A 16,668-nucleotide genomic window follows, 5' to 3' on the forward strand; every position below is an offset into this window, starting at 1 on the left:
CAGTAAATTTCCCAAAAGAGGAATTAGCAGAGATGGCCTAATTTTGTGGTATAATTGAAAAGAAAATGTAATCACTCAGGAAAATACTAGCAGAAATTAGTCACCATGCCAAAGTTATTTCCAAACCAGTGGCTACAAATCCACATAACTTGTTCCAGACATGAAGTGCAATCTCTTTCATAGAAACATCACCCATTTATTGAAGTAGTTACTGGCAATAGCTAAACTGTAGACATCCCCAAGTGACTGTGTGCAATTCCAACTAAATTTAACCAGCTAAATACCAAGTTTGCCAACAGACTATTTTGTCTTCTTAGATTCCCCTCTCATTAGGGGAGCACAAACAGCAACAGGGTCCATTGACAAGTCAGCGGGAACAACAGTACTACTGCTACCTGGCTCAGGTATCAGATTGATCACTGGGTCACATGCTGTCAACTTAACTACAAAAACCCCGAACATAACTCTTATCAGTAAGATGTGAGCATTTGGCTTGTTAAATCGTCATAGATTTTTTTTTGCAATCTGTTCACAAAATCCTCCAGTGCATGGCCTATCATGTGTTTGCAGGACTGTTGAAATAGCAATCATGATTAACACCCTGGTTTACCCCCTGTAAACATGTTGGATCTTATCTTCAAGGCTTTGACCAACAAATTCATCTCAAAGATATTTCTGGATTCAGTTTCTGCCACTTTTCCATTTAATGCATTTCAGATCCCACTTACATTTATATTTCTCAATGCATCCCTGCAATCTTTGATAGATCCCCATCCTCTGATCTTACTGATGCCCTTACCACCAGCTTTCCGCTGCCACCCTTACTGATGTCTTACTCTGTTCTGATTCCTCCCCCCGACAATCTAGTTTCAACCTCCCCACAGTTTGAGTTAGCATCATAGGGAGAATTGGTCCCAGATCTGTTTAGGTGCAACCCATCCATTCAACCCCAATAGAGAGATCTTATATTAATTCAATGTTAATTAAGAAAATATTTAAATTTATATGCCCCAAATTTTAATTAAATCAGTATCCTTGATCCAATGGTTCCAATATCCCAGGAACATGAAAACCTTTGGCATCACTGATCCAGCCACATATTTATGAACACCATCTTCTCATTTCTCGATATGTGGGTCTGGGAGTAAATCTTAAGATTACCACCTCAGAGGTCCCTTTCCAAAATCCTTTGCCATTTCTTGAAGCACCACTAGAAGAACATTGGCATGATTATGCCCACATCATCAGATCCTACATGGGCCACGACTTCTAGCTGTTCCCGGTCTCCTCCGAAAATCTTACAAAACAGTGCTCCAAGCTCATAATTGTTTTGTTCATTTTTGATGTACACATGAAATAATTTATTCTAAGGTTAAGACCAGGTATTAAAAATCATGCATTTTTAAGGATTCAGTTAAAAGATTTGGAATATTCTGTCTGGCCCATAACTACTAATGAATATAAAAAGGAGCCCAAGTGAAAAATAAATTGTATAACATGGCACTAAACTGCTAAATAAACTCGAGGCAAAATTTAGGCATGATACATCAAGACCTCTTTTCAGCATTTCAACATTTATTTCAACTGTCTCCGTTGTTGAATATAATTTGGTCTCAGTAAGTCACCTATCACAAACCCTTAGAGTGAGTTAGTTCTTCCATTGAGCCACAGAGTATAAAAATAGTAAGTTGGCTTAAGGCAATAAAGCCTTTAATCACATCATCATCGGAACTAAAGTACGCAAGTAACTCATGTGAAAGTTACAGAAGCAGCAAACTACATTTCACATTTTGTCATGAGGTTGGAGGTTCTACATTTTATTTTAAATCTAAATTCAGGATTTTAGCATCAGTGAGAAGGCCTGTATTTATTGTCCATCGGTAGATGCCTTTAAGTGGTGTTGAGGATGTCAATCCTTGGGGTCTGTGTGGTGAATGTTCAGCCTCATTGCTGTTGTGTAGGGAGATGGTCACTACTAGTCACTTACAATGCATGATCTTCACACAACACATTAGCATGGGATGAAATTTACCAAGATACAGAACTCAAACTACACATACTCCAACTCCAGTTGAGATTTAAAACATGCACATAATGCGTTTGTCCATGCTGCACAATGACGAATGTTGTGCAAGCAATTGACAATCGATCTTTCAGTCACCATTAATATACTCCCATGACATGATTCAGAAGGATTCTTCTACTTAGGCAGTGACTTGCTTCCACTTCAACTCTGGATTCTGAGGTGACTGACATGGTCAAAGTGGGAATCGCTGACTCTTGCGCAAATAGGCCAGAAACTGCCCAAGGGGACGAGTGGGTAGGTGGTTCCTGAGATGTGTATTCCTCCTGCCATTTACAAAGGGCTTGTGTGCTGATCCTGACGAATGAGCATGCTACTCATGCCATCCTAAATGCTCGTTGTCCATTTTTACATCCTTCAATCATTTCCTCTGTCCACCAGATAATCTCTTCCCACAGAGCTCAGATGCTCAGTGCTTACTTCAGGAGATGGTGTCAGGTATGTGAGTGACCTGGCTCGTGGAGCTGAATGGGTGTAATTAGGGCTTCAATGCTGCAGATGTTGGCCTGGTAGAGGCACTGATATCTGTGCACTTATCCATCCAGTGGATTTGGAGACAGTGTTGGTACGTTTCTAGCGCTTTAAGGTGTCAGCGATAAGAAGTCCAAGTCCCAGAAGCAAACAGAAGGGCAAAGATCACTACTGTCTGGTAGACTATGAGTTTTGCACCAGGTTTGAGATCTCAGTTTTCAAACAATCTTTGCCACAGTATGCCAAAAACTGTGCTAGTGTGTCGATGGTGAATTTCATTATCAATGACGAATTTCATTATCGATAGCTGTCTTCACTAAAAAGTGACTGCCAAGATATGGGAAATAGTCTACATTTTTTTTTTAAAATGGTCTTGCCTTGAACAGGGACAGTTTTTTTTAAAGCAGACTTGTATTGGGCGCAAGGCTCATCCTCTTGTATGCTTCAGTGAACAGTGACTGAGGAGCAGACACAAGGAGCATACAATCACTGCTTTTATGTAGCAGTCTGGATTCGGGAAAACAATGTACTGCCTTTCTATTGTAGGTCATTGTAAGGAGTCTAATGAAACATACAGTGCAAGACAACTGCAGCAAAACATGCAAGCAATTCTCTACTGGAATTTGGTAAAGTCACAGCGCTTGTGAAGTCACAAAGCAAGGAATAGATCCATAGTTCTAAAGTCACCAACTGTATTGAAAGAACGAAGGCAAAATGGCTGCTGTTTCCAGTAAACCATGATCTCAAATATTTTAAGATAATTTACAAGACCACCCTCATCATCTTTTGCATCATACAACAAATAATGAACACAATGTTTGCAACATGCGAGGAATGCCTTCAATCAATTGGTGGACCGAATGGTATTTCGTGGCTGCTTTTTACTGTAGTTACTGGCTTCAAGTCTGGTAGAGAAACTCCATTTTGCCAGGTTGGCTCTTGATTTGCTATTTTTGGAGTGAGTGCAGTTTAGGACCTTTAAGGGTGGTCCATTCCTCCTTAAGTACCTACTTGGTTACTCCGCTGTCTATGCTGACCCCAGCACCAAAGTTTCCAAGTCACATCTCCCAGGGGCCACAGTGTGGCATTCACTATCTCTGTTAAATGTGAGAAGTTCCTGCACATTTGCCCGTGGGACTGTGACAGTGCAAGGCTGTCAGGTATCCTCAGTCTGCCACTCCCTCTGTGTAGGCATTTGGCAATGCTACTCCTGCAACAATGTAGAAACTGTTGATGCCTAACCAACAAGACCATAAATGTGGATTAACACGACATTAATAAAAGTTAGACAGGGTAAACCAGTCTCAGTGTAAAAGAGGGGGAAAAAAAATCAGCCCACTTCTAATCAGTTAGGTGTCAATAATATTGGGTGGTTTAAGATTTCTTTCCATAGTTAATTCAACACAGTTCATCTGAATCTAGGATGTCTTGAAGAGCTTTACAGGCAATTACTTATTTGATGTCACATCTATACAAGAAACCAACAAAATAGCTGATCAAGTACACCTTTGAACATATAAAGTCATAGCTGTCCAGGTCTGCATGGTCCAAATAAAACTGGACGAAGTTCAACAGTGGAGCAATACTACAATGGTATAGTAGTTAATCCAAAAACCTATCTGCCAGGGTCATTTGTCATACAATAGATTATGCTTGTACACAATGTCCCTGACAGAGGAAACAGGAAAGTACTAGCTGAACATTTCAAGGCCAACATGTACGTCGTAGCCTTGAAGTAGGAAATCTCATTCTTCTGCTATCTTCAATAAGCAAGACAGACATTGATTGATTGCAGGAAACCCATGTGAAGATGATGCATTTCTTGCAGGGATGTGCGTTTCAACCAACCATGGAAATTGCAGGGAAAAAAAGATTTATTCTTACTAATGAGAGGAACCACAATGCAGAAAAAAACCCAATTTTGCCAAAGCACCATGTGAAACTCCTCATTCTGAATTATACATTTCACTGATATGGAGCAAGATAAACCGATCAATACAACTTGCAAAGAAAAGCAACACCTACCTTCCATTATCTTAGTCCTAAAAAGAATTGCTCAACTTTTGAAAAGTACTAAAGGCAAATAAAGTGATTATATGTCTAAATAATAGCTCAAGTGTTTCTGGTCACTAAAGTACATACGTAGTGCAGTGAAAAGTTATTAAAATAGTCAATATATTAAAATGATATTAAATGTCTTCAATGGAAGGTGGTGGCCATTTGACCCATTGTGTCTGTGCTGAATCTCTGAACTATCCACTTAGGCCCCACGCAACCAACCCCCACCCCCGCCCACCAAAATCTCCTGAGGACTCAATTCCACTCTCACAGTTCCTCCATCTCTGTTGAATCTGCTCAGCTGATGCAACTTCCACATAGGTACCCAAGATGACTTCCTTTCTCCTTAACATAGTTGATGAGGCACACTATTTCCTGCACCACTGCTCTCATGCACTGTCCTCCTCGCAAGAGCAAGGACAGGATTGCCCATGTACTTACCTTCCACCCTACCTGCCTGTGCATTCAATGAATCATCCTTCACAATTTCTGCCACCTTCAGTGATGTTCCATCATCAGACACATCTTCACCTCCCCTCTCTCAAACATTCCAAAGGGATCATTCCTTTTGACTCCCTGGTCTGCTCTTCCATCTCCACCACCCAACTCAGCATTTTTGCATGTGACCACAAGAGCTGCAACACTTCCTCATTCCTTCCCAGCAACCAGGGATCAAACAGTCCTCCCAGGTGAAGCAGCAATTCACTTGCACTTCTTATAAACTGGCACATTGCATTTGGTGAACATGACGTGATATCCTTTTCACTGGAGAAACCAAATGCAGATTGGGTAACCGTTTGCTGAGCACCTGTGTTCTGTATGCAGGGGTGACTGGGCTTCCAGTTGCTTGTCATGTTAATTTCCCATCGCACTCCTACTTTGACCTGACAGTGGCACACAAATCAAGCCTTCGGGACTCAATGTCAAATTCAACAACTTGCTTTTTCTGTCTGCATCAGGACTTTTCAGTTCAACTCCAAATTTATCCATCTGGAATAAACCCAGTTTTTCTCTCTCCACAGACACTGCTTAATAATCTGCTGGGCACTTTTCCAACATTCCCCTTTTGGTTTCAGTTTTCAGCAACAGCTCTGACCTGCACTTCACAGCTTTAATATGTCCCATTGCTGGTTTTCACTCTCTTCAACTATCATCATTCATCTATTAACCACATAGTTCCACAAACATCAGGATCACTTTAGTAAACCTGGCCTCATCCCATCAGAGATCCATCCCTCACCATCCTCTCGACAATGTAAAAACTAACTTCTTTTTCCTTCTGATGAAAGCTCTGATCCAATTCACACTCCACAGATGCTGCCTGACCTAGTGAGGGTTTCTTGCATTTTCTGTTCAGACTTCCAGCAGCTGTACCTTTTTAAATTTTCCATCCATTTAGGCCTCCTTCCCTGCCCTTTGCTCCATCCTGTAACTGTTTTCTTTACTATTATTTCATTCTCTTTTGAAAGTTACCAATACATCTGCTTCCACTGCCCTTTCAGGCACTGTGATTCAGATCACAATAACTTGCTGCACTAAATTTTGTTTCTTCATCTCATTTTGGTTCTTCCAGCAATCATCTCATATCTATGCCCCTTGGTTACCAATGATTCTGCCAAAACCCTTCATGATTTTGAGAAGTCCATCAGATCTTCTCTTAATCTGATCTGCTCTAGGCAGAAGAATACTTCAGTCCCTCTGTATAACTAAAGCTCTCATTTCTCGTACCCATGCTAGCAAATTACTTCTGCAACAATGCCAAGGACTTGACATCCTTGAAGATTTTGCATTAAATAAAAGTTAACATTTGAGATAAATATTGTATTCATACTGTTGTCCGTGATCAACGTTAGGGATTCAAGAGTTTTTTAAATTATTCCAAAATAAACTTTATTCATCATAAAAAACAAACTATATACAACAATAAAACAGTGCAAACCTTTACATTTGTGTAGGGATCAATCATTAGTGTTACCTTTTTATATTAAAAAAACCACAGCACAGATGCCACTCGTGTGGCTCCCTGGGGTGCTACCCCCAATCCCATATTTACAATATTTAAGGGGCTTCTTCGCCTGACCCCGCCCCTCCCTCTCCAGTGGCAGAACCCTGAACTGTAGTCCTTCCCCGCCGAGCCCCTGCGTTGGCTGCACCCAGCTTCAGTGCATCCCTCAGCATGTACTCACGCAGCCTGGAATGTGCCAGTCAGCAGCATTCCCCTACGGACATCTCACAGTGCTGGGAGACCAACAAGTTTCGAGCAGACCAAAGGGCATCTTTCACCGAGTTGATGACCTTCCAGCAGCAGTTGATGTCCATCTCCGTGTGTGTCCCTGGGAACAGCCCGTAGATCAGAGAATTCTCTGTTACACAGATGTTGGGGATGAAACGTGACAAGGACCCCTGCATCTTTCGCTACACCCTCCTCGCAAACCCACAGCCCGCAAAGAGGCGGATGACTGTCTTGTCCCCAGCGCAGTCCTCCCGGGGGCAGTGCGTGCTGGGACTTATGTTTCGACCATGCAGGAAGGATCTGACTGGGAGGGCCCCTCTCACCATTATGGAATTATGTCAATATAGCAGATATTAGTTCAAATGAGAATGAATCTTCAGTTCTTAATGTAAATTGCAAGCAGCAATCAGCTTGAAGTTAAAAGGACAGTTTGTAAACACCCAGTACCATTACAAAGCACAGGCTGCCGGCCGACAACAGGGGGCTGGTTACTCAGATATATGACTTGTAAAGTGAAGAGACCATGAGACACTCTTGTATGCATCAGCCAAGCACAAGACAATCAAGGCATGTTAACTGGCCACATCAAAAACAGGCAACACTGGCCAAGTTATTTTGCACCATTGTGACCAAGTTCAAGGTTGCAGAACAGACTGATGTTGTCACTTAGCACATCAAACATGGTCACAGACATATTTGATCTAACAATAGTTGGGATATTTGTGTACTTAGAGTTAGCCCTCAGCATTAATTTTGGGTGCTTGCGATCTTTGTCCTCAGAAGCTCTTAGACCATCTGTGTGAATTACTTTGTCCCAGCAAAGGTGTTTGAACATTCAGAGGTGTCTCCCATTGTATATATGCAACTCAAAGGAAGCATTGTCAGACTCAAGATATTGAAGTAAACAATGTCATTGTAGCTATTGAAATAACATTGAATCACTTGCTGTTACCTTTTATCTCAGAGTATCAAATCTGATGTACTTTGAGTTTGGGAGACTCTACTGAGACAGTCTCCAGGAGAATGCCTGCTTGTCGTGACGAATAAAGACTTTATATCACCTGCTTCAGTTTCTCTCCAGTGACTAAGATCACAGTCACAACAATCAGCTTTAATAAAAGGAACTTGTGATCAAAATTCCTCCGCAGATTCATTTAAAAATCAGACCCAAGCAAGTTTCAGTCTATCTAGCCAAAAAAAAGCTGGAAGTCATGGTGCCATCTAAGACCTGTAGGACATTCTATATAGCACTTTACAGTACCATGACCTATTTTCAGAGTGCAGTCACTGCCCGAAATAGAAAACTTCCAGTATTCTCCTGGTGGAAGTGCAATCCATTTACATGCATGTTGATATCAAATGAAAATTAAATTTCCTGCCTTTTCAAGTATCCATCTTTCTACCTTGAGTTTGAACCAAAAGAAAAAAGCAACTGAATAGTAATTCATGAAGGAACTGGAGTGTAACAGGAGCTTGGAGCCAACCGTACACCATTGTTAAGTACTAGAGGAAAAACAGCAGAGGGCAGCATGGATTGCTGGGAACAAAGAGAATGCACGTGATGAGTGGTTGGGGGAGAGGGCGTGGAATATTACATTCTTGATCCAACTACAGTCCCTTGCAACTAAGCAGGAGAAAGCCACCAATTGGGCTATTTGCCCGAAGATTCAGCTGACTTTGCAAAATATCCAACAGTTTATAAGAAAAGGTTGGTGCAATATGCACAAACTTTGAGGCACTTTGTCTGATAAATTGAAGGTAGTTCCTGCATATGTTACAGGCCTGGAAAATGCTCCGCTCCTGATACCAATTGCCAAAATGCACCTGCTTCATTTTCTGCAGGTATCCAGAAATCAGCGACTCCCAAGTAGGACTGATAATCCTGATGGCTTTCATACACAAACATTTTTGTCATGTTCACGTTAGTCACTCTTGCTATGTTCTGGGATCACAGGCGGCCTGGGCAGTTTTTCCAAAATAATGCACAGAAGAGGATAAGCAATGACACAGACTAACATTACTATTGCAATGAAGAATTATTGGCAAAATGATAATGACTCAACTGATCAAAAGCTTTCTAACTTAGTAAAATATTGCAGACTTAATACTTTGAGACTAAATTAGACACAACTGGAATGTTATTACTGAAACTTAAAGAGTAACAAGGCAATCATTCAGCTACAGGCAACCAGTTTCTGTAGAGACACACTTAGCACTGGCAAGTTAAATAATTTTGGTGCTGGTGTGGGAGTGGGGAGGAGATTGTGGCAAAACAATATAAAACTCTTAATTTTGTTCATGCTAAATCACACAATTTAAACCTTGACTGAAAATTATAGAAAACGGCAACCAAAGCAACAGGAGGAGACGATCATTTGTATACAGTTATTTACTGACCATGGTTCTTAGTCACTGCTAGTCACCAATTATTGGAGATGGAGCATTGTGCAAGGCAATCTGCTAATAAACATACAGATCAAGCTGCCTTGGGGAAGAGAAATAAATGCCAAAGCATGACAACAAATTCATTTGCAGGAATGAGGAACAATTTGAAATCACCGGCATTAATTTCTGAAGGAAGAGATTTAGACAAAGGGTTTCCGGTGCTAGAAATCTTAAATTCTGCTGATGCAACCATCCTTCATACAAGTAAAAGTAATGAATACAAGAACTTTAATTTGGTACCAGGAGATTACCTACTTAAATTGAAAGCCTACTGAAAGGCAGCCCTACGTTTAAATGATCCTTTCCCGAGTGGATTTACAGTTCTGTACCTTGATTCAGACAGTTATTTAAAAATAGTTGAATTGACCTTGAGAATGGAAGGTAGGCATGCATTTCTATAACAACCTGCATGTCCCTTTCATGACTTTACCAAGCATTTTACAGCAATGAAAGACTTTGTAAAGGGTGGTAGATGTGCATGAACATGGCAGTCAATTTATATACTGCGAACATAAACAGCAGTATGATGATCAGACGGAACAATAAATATTGGGCAGAATAGTAAGAATAACCCTGCTCTTTGAAATGGTGACATGAGATCTCCTACCTCCACCCAAGATAGCAGACAACACTTTGATTTAACAACTCAATTGAGAGTAGAATGGAAATTAAAACAACATAAGATAAGATTTCTTTATTAGTCACATGTACATCGAAACAGTGAAATACATCTTTTTGCAGAGCGTTCTGGGGACGGCCCGCAAGCGTCGCCATGCTTCCGGCGCCAACACAGCATGCCCACAACTTCCTAACCTGTACGTCTTTTGGAATGTGGGAGGAAACCGGAGCACCCGGAGGAAACCCACACGGACACGGGGAGAACTTACAAACTCCTTACAGACAGCGGCTGGATTTGAACCCAGGTCGCTGGCGCTTAAAGCATTATGCTAACCACTATGCTACTGTGCCTGTCCTACTATGCTATTAATAGCATGGATAAGATCTGGGAATCTGGAGAGAAGAGGAGTTGTATCCCTCTATCTTACAATAGTCCTTCAATATAATGCAAGACCAAAATATCAACACCTACCCTGCCAGAAAAAAAACACATTTCAGTTCTCTCCTGTGTAACTAACTCCTGCCACAGGGATGCATTCATCTTATCAATTAACAGAGACATGAAGTGCAGCGAATTAAATAGGCACATGACATAGAAGTTTACTGGGAAATAATTGTGGGAATGGGATTGATAGGATTGCTTTGAGAGCTGGCATAGACTCCATGAGCTGAATAGCCATCATGTGAAATATGAAATATAGAGCACTTACTGGCTGTCCACAATAGATTCCTCCAAAGTACTCCATTTTTTTATTGACCATAATCTACTGTGAAAAATGTATAGTGGTTAGCATAACGCTATTACAGCGCCAGTGACCCGGGTTCAATTCCCACCGCCGTCTGCAAGGAATTTGTACGTTTTCCCCCGTGTGTCTGTGTGGGTTTCCTCTGGGTGCTCCGATTTCGTCTCACATTCCAAAAAGACGTACAGGTTAGGAGTTGTGGGCATGCTATGTTGGCGACGGAAGAGTGGAGACACTTGCGAGCTGATCTCCAGTACGTTCTCAGTAATGCAAAAAAGACGCATTTCACTGTTTTGATGTACATGCCATTAATAAATAAATACCTTATTTTAAAGTCCATTTAGAAATTGATCTTTAAGGGTCAGTAGTGTTAATTTCTTCACCCAAAAACTTCATCATTTCATACATATGAAATTTATCTAAATAACTTTCTACCCTTCTGCCAAAGAGATATTCCCAAAGTTCACTTCAAGCAATACATCTTACGTAAAAGCTTCAGGGCTAAGAATACATCATTAAAGGACAAAGCATTCTCATCATAACTTATCCATTTTGATTTATATTTGATGTGGTTAATGGTCACCTTTTGTACATTTTGTGCATTTAAATAGCGCCTTTAATGTTGCGATATAACCCAAGACTCTGCACACAAAGTAATACAGCAAACTTGAGTAGCCCAGGCACACTAATCCTGCAGTTTTAATAATTATAATTCCCTCCCCACCCCCCCCCAGCAGCTCAGGAACAAGCAAATTAAATAAAGTCTTACTGTTTAAAATTAAAAGGTTTCATCTTTAACCCAGTGATTGAAGTGGGAGTGGCCAAAATAATGAATTCAAAAATGCAGGCAACAAATAATAGATTACAAAAATCTGTCAAAATCTATACAAGGCTGGTCTGCATGACTTCTAAACTCACAAGTTGAAGTAGAATATGCAGTGCACAACACAACACTCTTTAATAGGTACAGGAGGTGATCTGATTCTGTTTCCCCAATTCAATTTGATCCTGGCTGAATTGTGCCTTAACTCTGTCTACTTTGCCCCACACCTAGGTTCCACAACCTTTAGTATTAACAGCTTAACTACAACATTTTGATTTAAGTTTGGAATTTTCTGCAGTTTCCAAATTCTCACTACCTTTGTTCGACATCACCCTGAACGACCTCCAAGTTTGTTATGCATCCTTGTTCTGGACTGCTTCTTGCCCCGCCAGAAGAAATAGTATCTCTACCTAATCAAACTAATTCTTATGCACATACAAATTAGTAGTAGGTCACTTAGTCCCTCAAGCTTACTATATTTAATATCACAGCTTACTCTATTTAATATCACAGCTGATCCAACAGTAATTTCAATGCTGCATTCCTGTTTCCTCATAGCAACTTTTCTGCCCTTGCTTATCAAGATTTTCATCTCATCCATTTTACATGGGTGACCCCTTAATTTTAAACAATGATTCCTAGCTCGATTCTTCCCCACAACAAAACAGTTTCTCCACATCCACCCTGTCAAATCAGTCATTTCTCACCCTTCCAAACTCCAGCAGATACAAACCTTTCCTCATAAGACAACCAATACTGTACACAATACACCAGATGTGGTCTCACCAATGCCCTATGTAACTGGAGCACTACTTCCCTACTGTTGTATACAATTCTCTGAGCAATAAACAATAACATTACTTGTACCTGCATACAAGCCTCTTTACAAATCATGCACTAGGACATCCAAGATCCCTCTGCAATTCAGAGCTCTGCAATCTCTCATTCAGATAATATTTTTATATCTTTCCTGACAAAAAGGACAATTACACATTTTCCCACATTATACTCCATTTGCTAGATCTTCACCCAATCACTTAAGTTACTTGTATCTTTTTGTAACCTTCTTATTTTCGCCTTACATCCTACTTTGTGTCATCAGCAAGCTTAACCACCATACCTTCAATGACTTCAAGTCATTTATATAGATTGTAAAAAGAAGTTGAGGCCCCAGCTTCAAAACCTATGACGTATTACTCGTTAAATCTTGCCAACCAGAAAAAAAAGACCCATTTAAGCCTACACCCTCTTTTCTGTTAACCAGCCAATTTTTAATCCACGCCAAGTGTTTTAACAACCTAAAATAGGTCACCCCTTAGTCATCTTCATTTGAGAGGTTACAAGCCTAAAGGCGATGTTAAGTCCTTTTCTCTGTTAAAGGGGGAAATGCAAACAAAATGTATTATAGCTAAAGTTGTATTAGATTTAGAGCACCTCTCACAGAGGGATGTGGAACGCTACCATAATTGAAAACCGGTGCATCAAATTAAAAGCTCAAACTGTATTGTGGTTTCAACTCTCCCTGAATCAGAGACTTGAGTTTCTTACTTAATTCTTTCTGTGGCAATCTTCCTAATTGAAAAGGAAAGTTTAGTGGAAAAACAAGCAATGTATTGTACTGGGCACAAATGCCACAGTATTTGCAGATTTTGGAATATGCCACTGTGAACTGGATGAGGAAAAAAAAAGAGAAAGCCAAGTTAAATATTTGGTAAAAACTTCATCCCAATGCCAAAACATTTTGCTATGTAATGACAGAATATGACCTCCACTACCTTGGTGAGTGAAACAGTGCTGCGTAACAAGAATTATGGCCCACTCACCTCCCCATACCTCCAATGAATTTTTTTTTAAAGCAGCACATTATGTCTTAAGCGCAAAATTCTTCAAAACTGGCTTTGGGGAAAAAAACAAGAACAGAGGCATTAGTTCCTTCGAGCATTATTCACCATTCAATAAATTCTGGGTTGAACTAAATCTTGATTCCAACAATGCACTTTGATTCTGTCTCTCTTAATACCTATGGGTAATAACAAAAATAATCTCAATTTTGAAAGTTTCAATGGTCCCTAACCTCAGTAGCTTTACTGGGGAAAGGGAATTTCAGATTTTCACTGCCCTTTGCGTGCAGTAGTACTTCTTGGCATCAACCACAAACAGCCTGGTTCTAATTTTGTTAGATCTCCACAGGAGGAAGCAGTGGTCGTGGAAGGGGAGAACCTGAAGGTCCAGTCCATCAGGCATGTTTAGTTTCCTGTAGTGACTGACTTGGAAAAGAATCTGCTCTATTGTACTTCCTGCCATACTTGCAAGCACATTGAAGCATCACCATTTGTCAACATTTCTGCTTCACTCAAACTTATAATCACATTTTGTTTCACTACATCATCATAATTGGACTTCAAAAGTTGAAACTTGGCTTTACTATAGTCTAAGTTGTGTAAATTAGGTTCTTGGATAATTCAGAGGAAAACCTAGGTAAAAAATCCCCCTTGCAGTTTTTGCAGATTTCTACTGAAAAGTTTATAAATCTCAAGTTGAAGGTCAACAGGAGCATGTTAATGTTTTTATGGGATCTGCACTTAAGATGGGTTGGAGAGGAGGGTGGGCAGTTTAAAACAACTCCTGTAAGTGCATATTGTATGTGCAAAATGGAGTTTTTAAACAATTAATATTAGGTGGTCTGAGAAAATGCAATTCAAAACATTGGACACAGCTAGCTGCATCTTTAAAGATAATTGTTTTTATTGCAAAGATTACCAATATTTGCATTGGCTGCACTTCATAACTTTGCATGGGAAATATTGACTTTGAACAGATCACCTTAGCCTTAAAACAAAATTACAACCCCAGAATTAAACTAAAAATCCCCCAAAAATCAACTGCTTGAAAGGATCCCGACCACAGCGCTATAAACTCAATAGATCTCCTACCCTTTCCAATTCTGACCTTAAGTTGACTTTATACAAGAATGCTTAATTTGTAAAATGAAATTAAGTGATGAAATGATGGTTAGATTAAAAACCTAAACTGTTACTGAATCTCCAGAACTGATAATTTGTTTGAAATCATTTCTAAAATGGTTAGATTGTCAAAACAGATTAAAAACACCAATCATAATTCATTGTATTTTACCATTTTTAGCTTCTTGTGGTTTAACAGCAATCATAATAGAAAGTAGGTGGTTAATAAACTCTAGCATTTATGTCTTCTTGTAATTAAAAAAGGTTGCTGGTTATATAGGGAAAGAATAAAATCTGAGTGGCCCTCAGAAGCTATTTGAATTGTCAATCTGAGCCGTACTGCAAAATAGATTAACACCATTCATGGCATTAGCTATTTTGGACAAGAATGTACTTAAATAAGACATAGACATAGATATGGAAATATATTAAGAATATATTTTCCATTAGCCATGCAAAGCAAAGTTTTGAAGCATGCCTGAGCAGAATAGACAAGTCAAATATGGGTGGAGGCATTGGTATAATCATCACCAATAAAAAACATTTTACACAGAATAGAGCATTGTACGAGATACTAGGAATCCACCCTCACCAACTCACCCCAAGTGTTTAATGCTTGTATTCTATGAGAGCTGATAAAATTTTGAACAGCAATGACAAAGGTCATTGATACAGACAAGCAGATATTCTGCATTTATATTTGGAGCCAGTGTGTGCCAAATCCTTTGGAAATGGAAACAAAATATGCCATTTAGTGGGTCATGACATCAGCATGCATAATAATGAAAATTTAAGAAACCTTTTAATATGCCAGAATGGAAATTGAACTTGCAATTTGCATTTATATAGCATCCATGACCTTAGGACATAAAACAAATGGTTCAAACTAATTAACTTTGAAAGTGTGAACAGCTAATGTAGGAAGCACAAAGGTGAATTTAAACATAGCAAGATCCCACCCAGAAGAATAAATGATTTTAAAAAAATCCATTTTAGTGAAGCTGGATAGGGAGAAGGACTTGCCAGTACACAAGGTTTGAATTACCAGCCTCCTCTTCAAAATAGTGGCACGAGATATTTTATATCCACTTGAGAAAACAGAAAGGATCTTTGTTTAACCTCTCTTCTGAAATACTGTACAGCAGCCCTCCCCTTGTACTGCACTGAATCATCAGTCAATTAGTACAAAAAGCTGGCATTCTTCTCATAAGTTAGAGGCAACCAAGGTTAGGGAATTTAGTATTTGAGTGAAAGGTTTATCAAGGGAAAGGATACGCTAAACTACTTTCCTCTTTATAACCCGGGGGCACCACCCACAATTTTATCATCACAATCAGCTAATTGACTGGCAGATAGCTGAATTCTGCCTTGACAGCAAACTTTGACTCAATATCATCTGGACCTGGGGAGGGAGAGTTCTTATAAACCTCACGCCAGACCTCATCTTACGGGGTGCCACTATCTGTACAACAGCTGCTTCTGACCATGACAGATTTCCCCACAAATTATTCAAGGACTTATGTTAAACAAACAGCTTTACAAATAAATTCAAATTTAAACTATAGGTGTCAACTTTTGGAAGCAAATCAAATTACAGTAATTTATTCCTCTATATAAAACAGAATTTGAATATAACTGAGGAAAGCAAGAAATGCAAGAGTGTTAACAAACATCTAGTCAAACAGGGTGATGCTTCAACATGTTCACAAGTATGGCAGGAGGTACAGCAAAGCTAATTCCTTCCTGCAGTCTCTTCTCAATTTTATCTACGACAAGTAGGAATAATCATTTTACCATGAATTTAGAATAGCTGTAATTATCTCCTGCCTATCATTGTCATGGTTGTACTAAAAATGTAAAGAGGAGAAAAAAAATCATTCTTACACAGAAGCAGAATATATAAAATGGCAAAAGGAAAGTTTTGAAGGGTCAATGAGTAAATTGATAGTATTGAAAAACAACCACCTTTTCAAATGTTAGCTCCCGATATGAAGTTCCACATGAATACTGCCATTACATACACTGGTATTGTTTGTAGTCAGTGTGCTAAAAAGCTTATAATCCTAAGACTGACATAAACTTTGCACAAAAAGGTTTGCTTTCCATATTCCAAAGTTTTAGAACATGTAATAATAAGCATAGATATCTAGACTACTGTGTACTAATATACAGAAACTAGAAGTCATGGTAAAGCGAGACAATGCATTAATAATGCATTCATTGGCTATTTT

The 16,668-nt window shown here is 39.4% G+C and overlaps 1 protein-coding gene across 1 annotated transcript in view; it reads right to left on the reverse strand.

The window, feature by feature from the left end:
* Positions 1–16,668, reverse strand: part of LOC127572800 (alpha/beta hydrolase domain-containing protein 17B) — a 68,499-nt gene that overhangs the window by 6,143 nt on the left and 45,688 nt on the right. The gene's annotated exons all lie outside the window — the stretch shown is intronic.

Source organism: Pristis pectinata, chromosome 7 (assembly GCF_009764475.1).
Source record: "Pristis pectinata isolate sPriPec2 chromosome 7, sPriPec2.1.pri, whole genome shotgun sequence".
Taxonomy (NCBI): Eukaryota; Metazoa; Chordata; class Chondrichthyes; order Rhinopristiformes; family Pristidae; genus Pristis; species Pristis pectinata.